The sequence below is a fragment of the Odontomachus brunneus genome, unplaced genomic scaffold, assembly GCF_010583005.1.
Source record: "Odontomachus brunneus isolate Ranch 3 - 2012 unplaced genomic scaffold, Obru_v1 Obru_scaffold_010, whole genome shotgun sequence".
In the NCBI taxonomy this organism is placed as follows: Eukaryota; Metazoa; Arthropoda; class Insecta; order Hymenoptera; family Formicidae; genus Odontomachus; species Odontomachus brunneus.
In genome coordinates, this window is record NW_022639460.1 from 2023282 (window position 1) to 2032886 (window position 9605).

The following is a 9605-nucleotide window of genomic DNA, read 5'->3' on the forward strand; positions in this document are numbered from 1 at the left end:
CCCCCCTCTTTCTGTTTTGAATCGTGCACTTCACATCGCCGATCAAAATCGGAATCTTCGCACAGGCAAACGGCCGCATTTTGCGGCGCGTTCCGTCGAAACCATCCTGTCCCGGCTTTTTGCACGGCCAAACCCGCACTCGTAATTTCGTTACGCGCGGCAGCTCGCCCGCGCGCTCTTGTAGCCTCGTTTATTTCGCTTCGCTTCGGCTCACCCGCGATAAATCTCGAAATCGTCCCGACCAGTTATCGTTATTTACGCCTCTCTCTTTCCGGCCGTGCTGACCGGGATGTGTACGCGCCCCGCGCTGGAAAATTTTTGGCATGATCGACGTCCACAATCGTCCTCGTCGTGCGGCAGCATGCATCGATGGACAAAATAGGCCGATTTTTACTTAAAAAGTAAATTCCTGCAATTCTTAATATTTTTTTACACGTAAATTCCTGCAATTCTTGATATTTTTCCAATGCAGGTTAAATTTCAATCAGAATCCTCAAAACAAATTATTCCACTACGATATCAATAGGGAAATAGCTTGGGAGATGGCAAAGCTGAGACGCGAACCATTCTAAGTTTCTTTAGCCGAGATTCCCAAATATACCGAAATATTTCAAATCTATGCTAAATCCACCGAAATATTTCAAATCTATGCTAAATTAGTCAAAAATGGTTCGAATCTCGGCCAAACCGAGAAATTATTTATATAAATAATTTTTTTTCAACTTTTTAAATGTTTAAACATTTTATTATTTATACAAGTAATTTTGTTTAATTTTGTTTAAACATTTTATTATTTATACAAGTAATTTTGCACATTTGATTTTATATTCATAATCAGCAAACTAAATGAATCAGTAAATCAATGTTTAAACAAAACATATAAAAAGTTGAAAAAAAATTACTTATACAAATAATATCTCGGTCTATTCGAGATTTGAATCATTTTTTAACTAATTTAGCACAGATTTAAAATATTTTTATTGGAATTTCGGTTGGAATCTCTAAAGAAATTTAAAATGGTTCGTGTCTCAGCTATGCCGATTTTGTTAAAATTATTTAACTATATCTTGTATTCAATTTTATCTCTTATGCATTTTTGTTGCACTTAATAGAAGTGAGAACATTAAAAAGCTATAAACTATCCTCAAAGTGGGCCAAAATGAAAAAATATGACCTAAATATTTTATGTACATGGAAAAAACAATTCTGTTGGTACAACCGAATTTTCGGTTGCTCAGGGATCAGACGAAAACTCAGATGTAGGAACAGAAAAATTCCTTCATGAGGCTTCTGTATAGTCAATTGTTCTAGTTGCCTCAACCGAGTTCTAATATCGTTGAATGTTCAGACGAATATTTTCGGTATTATTTATTTTATTTTCGGTAATATTTGCGACAACAGAAATATTACTTTTCTTAACAGAGATATCGCTTCTGATCACCTAATTTTCAGTTGGTTCCTATTTCGTTGCACGAACTGAAATTTTTTTTGCGTGTACTTCCACATTTGTGCCAAATTAAAAAGAAGTCGGAGTGTGTTTTGGATGGGTTTACTTGTGAGTATCCATTTGTAGCATCAAAGTAACATAATAGTCTACAACGTTATATCTCGGGGTTCTCCATTAATCCTTCAAGTTTGACAGCATTCGCAGGATTAACACAGAAGCGAAATTTCGACTCGGGAGTTTGCGTGCGCAAACTATATCGGCTACTGCCGTATTTCTCTGTCGTCGATGTTCGCACGCTTATCGCGGTTCTCGCACTTGACGCGGAGCAATTAGACTAACGAGTAAGGATCGAACTATCAAACAGCTATGATAATTGAAATAGATGATAACGCTATGTCATAAGATTTTGCACTTGGCATGAAAAATTTTGTTCTGTAGCAAGTTGAGTGCGCTGAATACAAATGTGGTCACAAAAACTGTGCATTACGTCAGGTCCCCGAAAAAATAAGGGTTTAAAATAAGAGTTAAAAACACGTCTTTTGGCCATTTTCACAAATTCTTAATGTGTGAACCAGGCGTGTTAGCAACTTCGAGAAATTGATGCTTGAACTTCCATTTTCCTTTGCAAAAATCGGAAACGTAAAGTGCAATTTTGTGGGAGCCACTTTTACACACACAAGGAGGTGACGCAATGTCACAAATTTATACAACAAAATGGCGAAATTATATTTCGCTCAACAAATTTCTGGTCTGAATATATTTCAATAAATATAGGTTTAGAGATGACTCTTCGAAAGTCCATTGTGTCTATAATAAAAATACAATATACTATAATACAATATACTATAATAAAAATACAATCAAAATCTTATTCTACAGGATACAGAATTTTTTATTTAATTCTAAGTTGTTTTTGCAATTTCAACCCTCTCCAGAAATGGTATAAGCGACACGAATAAATATTTTTTTTTTTACAATTCTTTATTATTTTCTGAATTTGTCCCAATTTACTCAATTTACTCAGAAATTTGTTGAGTGTGAATTTTTAGCTATTTTGCTATGTTTTTAGCTATTTTGTTGTATTTTGTGATAATGCTTCCGTAAATGTGACTTTTGCAACTTTTTAAAACAAAGATAAAGGTCCAAGCTTCAATTTCAGATTTTTTCGAAGTTGCTGGCACATATCTGACTTATATATTATTAATTTATAAAAATAGCCAAAAACGCATTTTTTAGGGATTAAATTCCTATTTTCTCGGAAATCTGACGTGATCGACAGTTTATAAGGTCACATTAATATTCAGCTCACCCGATTTACTGAAGAGCGACTCTTTACGACAAGAGTGTAAGAAATTAGTCAAAATATGTAATCTAGTGTAATTACACCGACGCGATCAGATGTCGGATCTCATATTTTAGGGACAAGGGATAACAGAATACTTTCCTTGGATATGCTATCGCATTACGTCGTGAATAATTCGCCGGTTCCACTGGAAGCGGAATATTCCCGCGAAGGTGATACCTTGAAGTATCTTCGGAATAGAACGGAAAATGCACTTTTTAGACGGAGCAAACCTTCACGTTAAACGAATTATTTTCGGAGTTAATGCCGTTGGCTGCAATTTTGATGAATCTGCCAGCGGTCGATACGCTGATATAGCTGCCGACGTCAAGGTCTCGCGTCGTCTGCGTCCCGCGAATTATTAATATCAGTCGGATTCCGAAATTAACTGCATTATCGGTAATCGCATGCGGCGCCAAAATTGACGGTCGGCTACCTCTGTGTACTCGTATGTATGCGCGTCTCTGTGTCTCTCTCTCTTTCTCTCTCTTTGCTCGAGTATATGTTTAATTTCGTCACGTGTATCATGTTATTCAACTCTGAAAGCTTCAGATCTAACTCTAAATTAAAACCTGGATATCTCACACGAGGCGAGTTTCAAGTAATGACTATTAATACAGACATTAGGCTCAAATATAAGTTTCTTTTTAATTTAAATCGCTATTGCAAATATATATAATATTTTATATGATTTAAATGAAAAACACAGACAAGTTTTAAGTGACAACTGTTAGGCCCATATTAATAATTATCACCTGAAACTTGTCTCATATAAGAACTCGGATTCTTATTCAGAGTCACATCCAAATTTTCCAGTTGATTTTTACACATGACACTACATCTAATACATATAACACTATAACTGTAATCGCTGTAGTCTATGATCGTAATTAAGCTGAAGTATTCGCCCAATTCTGAGTTCTGAGTTCAGACCCGAGTATTCAGCTTGAGAGGAGTTTCAAGAAACGACTATCAATATAGGTCCAAGTGATAAACACGCTGTCAGGATCGCTGAATAATGCAATGCGTTGATCGCGCAGCCACGAGTTCATGAGAACTTTAACGTAAAGGTTACCTCGTAGATCCTGCGGATTCGTCGGAGAGGCGTCGAAGAAAGACACTCGCCGCGACGGCGACGTAACGGGGAATCGCAATCGCGTTTCCCGCGCGTGTGATTTAAAGATAGAAAGTTCCTTTTTTTCTTGCGAGTCTCACGCATCAGAACAATAATCTCTCGTACGATTCCGAGAGAATCGGTGTTTTCCAGCGAGCGGGAGAAATCTCGGCTATCGCGCAAGAGTCGCAGCGGTTTCACATTTTCCTACAATGGTGGAGGCGTTCGTTCCTGCGGCCGGGTCGTTCCGCTCCGCGGAATGGTACGCGTCACCTTCTCGAAGAGGTCTCGCCGGCTTGCGATCTGGATCTCCTCCTCCCCGCTCCCTTTTGCGGTAGACTATATGGCGCGGTTATCGGTAAAGTGTAACGGATGCTATGAAAATTCATAGCGGCTAATTGGGAGGGAAAAAGAGGCAAGAGCGCGAGCCGCGACCGAGACTCTTTTCCTCTCTATTGATCCGTAAAATCTCCGTCGAGCTCTCGTGGTGGTCGCTTTAATTCGCAACAACAGCAGCAGTTAGCTAGCTAGCTCTTTGTCTCCGGCCGGACATTAACGACGCAAAACGCATTACGCGGTGAGATGCGCTTCTGATACCGCGAAAAGTGGCGAACTCTGTATAAAGATTATTCTGTCGTGCGCCAAACAGAGCAAAGCGGTGGAGCAGAGAGAGAGAGAGAGAGAGACGAAATACGCGTTCTCTGCATTTCCCATCTCTTCAATGCTTCGTTTTTCTACCCTTGCTTTTCCTCTTCCCTTTTTTCCTGCTCAGTCCCGAATTCTTTTGTTCCTTCCACCGGCGCGACGCGCTTCGGGCTGGCCTGCCTGTCTCTTTCTCTCCGGCCGTTTCACGAGCGCTGATTAAAAGTAAAGGCAGGAGAATTTCGCAGGAGAATTCGCTGGATCGAAAAGCGGAAAGGGCCATAACGAGATCAGCGCGTTACAAGTCGAGGCAACGGGAATTGAGTTTTGATCCAATCGCGCGCCACGACCGATATCGACATGCTATTTTCCGTGTTATTCCCTCGAAATTTCCCGCGGAGCCCTTAGAGAAGAGGAATTCTCTTCGACAGAGGCTTGAGAGTATCCTCCGTTGATAATTTCGACCCGTCTGTGTGTTGGCTGTCCGTACTGCCTCTGAATCTGAAAGAAGGATTTCCTAACAAATACCAAAATTTGGTAGTTGATTAGAGATAAAAACGTGTACGCTTCTCCTGTCCTGCCTCTCCAACAGGTCATTCTTAACAACGCGTATGCGCGCAACTGATAACGCAATCAGCCGAGATACACCTGCCGGTTGTTCCGTGATGATGAAGCAAAGGTGAAAGGGAAATTATTACGAAATCCTTCTTTCAAAACCTTATCGTAAATAATATATTCAAAGAATTAAATTAAAAATAATAAAAACATATAAAATTAAAATTTAGAAAAGTAAAACAAATTTACATTCAAAAAATAAAATTTCTATAAAATGATAGTATTTTATAAAAATATATTAAATGAAATTAAATTAAAGATAATAAATATAAAATTAAAATTTAGAAAAGTAAAGCAAATTTACATTCAAGAAAATAAAATTTCTATAAAATAAATTTCTATAAAATGATAGTATTTTATAAAAATATATTAAGTAAAATTAAATTAAAAATAATGAAAAAATATAAAATTAAAATTTAGAAAAGTAAAACAAATTTACGTTCAAGAAAATAAAATTTCTATAAAATGATAGTATTTTATAAAAATATATTAAATAAAATTAAATTAAAAATAATAAAAAAGTATAAAATTAAAATTTAGAAAAATAAAACAAATTTACATTCAAGAAAATAAAATTTGTATAAAATGATAGTATTTTATAAAAATATATTTTCGATAAAATATAAATTTTATAGAATTACACATATATTCATCAGTACAACTTTACTCCATTCGAACATTGGTGCATGCAACATATAACATACATTACTGTAGATAAACATTTATCGCAAAATTCCACAAAAAAGAAGAGAATTTTGTGGCGTGATTGACGCGTGATTGTCATATTTACATTGCTTTAAAGTTAAATCATTTCCTACCAATTTTGATAAATTTATCTGTGAAAATGTTAAGTTTCCACGAGGAATTTTCTCCAAGTGGATATTACAAATCCGAATTATCAGCAAATCTTTTCGCGTGACCATTAACGAGCGAAAGATTCGACGCAGATCGTGAGATAAGATACGAAGGGCTAGCTTTCGCGTAACGACAACAACAACAACGACGACGACGCGTCGACGCGTCGTATAAGAGGGAGAGGAAAAGGGGGGCGCGTGGCGCCGTAAACAGAGCGTAGGAAATTAAATAAGCCATTAAATTCACTCTTCTCGCCAGAGTGGCGCACACGCTTGGGTGGGATAAACGCGCCGAATTGACGTCGATGATAAACCACGCGTTACAACGCGATCGTTTCCCACGTGGCGGCCACACGCACATTTATCGCGTATTCAGCCCGGCGTTCGAGCGCTTAATTGCCGGCGTGCAAATATTCGACACGCGCGTAACCGTGAGTAACATTCTCTACGCGCATCGCGCCGAATATTTACCGTTTATTTCGAGCGCACGTATTGTGTTACGAGGGCGAATGAGTGTGTTCCGATATTGAGGGGATCCTGATAAGAGTAAAATTCGGGAGGTTAAAAATCGCAAAATAATAGGAGCATGCATTTTTTGTTACGTATCTACAAACCTCTACGAATTATTTGGCGTCAATTAGGTCACTTCTTAAGTCAGCCCCCCATTTTGGAGGGCTGACAATTTTTTTATTCTCCCCGCGTAACTTTTTAATTTTTTTACTACAAACAAGTCTTTCACTACATATTTCTATAAACGATTTGGCGTAATTTTATGCAAAACATTTTTTTATTAAAAGTCGGGAGCTAACTTCACAGAGATGTTACGTATGTCTATTATAATGAGATTTTGGTATAAAAAATAGATTTTATTATGAGTATTAACATCATAAGTTTCTCACTAAAATAATTATTTATTCGATTTAAATAAAGGAATTTATATTTAAAACTCAAATATGTTGTTAATATCCACGAAATATAAACATTTACTATTTTTTTATATTTTTTCTCTCCATGTAGACTGAATTTCCATTTGGGGCATTTGATATTTTCGCAATTAAATTTAACATTATCGTAAGGTATTTATTTTATAAAATCATATATCGGTGCTAAAATATGTATAAAGCAACTATCACATTATGAGGCGTATGCAACCCACTCGGCGCGAATGGAAAATCACCGAAAATCGGTCCAGCGTAAAACGTGTTAAAATGACCAATTAATAAGTTGCAATTGTAAACGTGTATTCGTGACATAAAAGCATCCCATAAAATACATTAATAAAGAAGTGTGTCTAAAAAGAGTCGATATGAGTCCTCAAAGGTGTAAGTAAAAGAGATAGTGTTGTAGATTTTTAATCTCCCGAATATGATAAAGCTGTTAAAAAGTTTGTGATAAATTACCTTGAAAATTAAGCAAAAACATGATATATAAAAATTTGATTGATGCATGAAACTACCACGCATCCTGCGAGTTTTCTGGGGAGGGAGAATGCAGGGAAACGAAAAATGTTTTAGAAATATATGTAAGATAGAAGATGTAAACAAATATATATATAGGGAAAAGGATAAATTATATAAAATCGGATTAAAAGAGCCAGAGTATAAAAATGCATCCACTGAGACGGAGGTGTGTTGGTTTAGTAGTTGTTTAGTAGTATTGTGAAGCGATTAATAGTTTAAGTAATAAAAAATTAAATAAGTTAAAAATTAAATTAAATAATTCAACATTTTTATTATGCAATAATGTTAAAAGATTTAAAATAAAAGTCTGAGGAGGAACTCTACTAATTCAACTTAATTAAACCTAACTATATTTTACATGTGGCTTTCTTTAGTCCGCATTACTGAGCAACTGAAGCAGATACCAAAGCAAGATGACTATGTGGCTATATATTCGCGTATTTTAGTTATTACGAAACAAAAAGGATCATGTTAACAGGATCGTGGCGGGCATTAATACATAAAATAAGGTTACCTCTATCATGTTTATACAGTCAGTCGCAACAATTAGTTACTTGAGAAGTTATAACTTTGAAATTCTATTTTCCCAAATTCAGGGCTGGGAAATTTAGTCACCTTACATATACCGCGAGGAGAAATGAGAAGATTACTTACGAATGACGTTTTCACGATACGTCCCGGCGATCGCACGTCGCTATTCTCGACACTCCCGAGACTTATTAACGTGCGAGACTCACTTTCGACGGATAAAAGACGCGAGAAACGCGGAGCGATGTGGATCGATGTGTGCCCATGGCTGCTGCTTGGCGCGAAAAGATCGAGCATTTCGCGCGATTCATTACCAACGCCTAGATTGAATAACCACGATGACAACCTCGTAGTGCGAAACGAACGCGATTGGTTTAGAATGGTTAGTAACTCGAGCAAGTGGTTAAGGCGTGCGCCGTACAGATCGCATACATATCTTCTCTTACACATACACACAGCACCTTTCCTTCTTCATAGAGATTTGCTTTACATACATATAACTCTATATCAACCGAATATCATATTCTTGCTTAATTCTCAAGATGTTTCAAAAACAGTTCCGAGTTTTTAATAACGTATAGAGATCAAAATTTACATAAAATATTTTCTTTTACTTACATCTTTGGAGATCAAAATCAGACTCTTTTAAACGCTTTTTTTCTAAGGTGACCAGATTTTCCAGCCCTGAATTCGGGACACTTCATAAATGTGTGAAGCGGGAGGAGAGAGATAAAAAGATCCAGAAATTACTTGACAATCTTTGAAAATGATGACAAATCGGTGTCCCGAATAGCGCTCGAAAAAATTCGGGAAAAAGAGTGAAAAATCGAGACGTCTGGTCACCTTAGCTATATGTATCGAGAAGGGAGGAAATTACTCCGTAATAATGTACTTACAATATGTCCAGACGACCGCACGTCGTTGTTTTCGGCATTCTAATACTTGTTTCCGCAAAAAACTCACAGGACACAAGCGAAAGACGTATGGAATACGAAGCGTTGTATCCGTGGCAATTGCTCGACATGAAAGGATCGCAGACGCGCGCGCTGTCAATCACGTACACCAAAAGTTCATTAGCGCGCCGAAAGTGCCAAAAGTGCATGAACGCGCCAGTGATGCGAACGAGGTCGCGCGTCTACAACGACGCGATCTACGATGGACGCCTTAGCCAATCGCGTTCGTTTCGCACTACGAGGTTGTCATCGTGGTTATTCAATCTAGGCGTTGGTAATGAATCGCGCGAAATGCTCGATCTTTTCGCGCCAAGCAGCAGCCATGGGCACACATCGATCCACATCGCTCCGCGTTTCTCGCGTCTTTTATTCGTCGAAAGTGCGGTCTCGCGCGTTAATAAGTCTCGGGAGTGTCGAGAATAGCGATGTGCGATCACCGGGGCGTATCGTGAAGACGTCATTTGTAAGTAACCTTCTCGTTTCTCTTCGCGGTATACAGCTGGTGCTTGTCGCGACGTATCGCGCCGACGTTCCTTACATTTGCTAATAACATCGACTCGCTCAAGTAGCAATAGAATCGGGCGATCGTCGGACTTATTGAACGGGAATTAGAAATACGATGACAATCAGAGAGAAAGAGAGAGAGAGAG

At 37.7% G+C, this 9605-nt stretch overlaps 1 protein-coding gene across 4 annotated transcripts in view; it reads left to right on the forward strand.

The window, feature by feature from the left end:
* Nucleotides 1-9605, forward strand: part of LOC116840583 (colorectal mutant cancer protein) — a 99708-nt gene that overhangs the window by 13350 nt on the left and 76753 nt on the right. Inside the window, exon 1 of one of the 4 annotated variants that reach the window (XM_032807452.1) lies at nt 9400-9418. The exons of the other annotated variants lie outside the window; for them this stretch is intronic. The gene's annotated coding sequence lies outside the window, so the exon portion shown is untranslated. Of the gene's footprint in view, nt 1-9399; nt 9419-9605 lie in introns of those variants that run through there. 4 annotated transcript variants of the gene reach the window in all.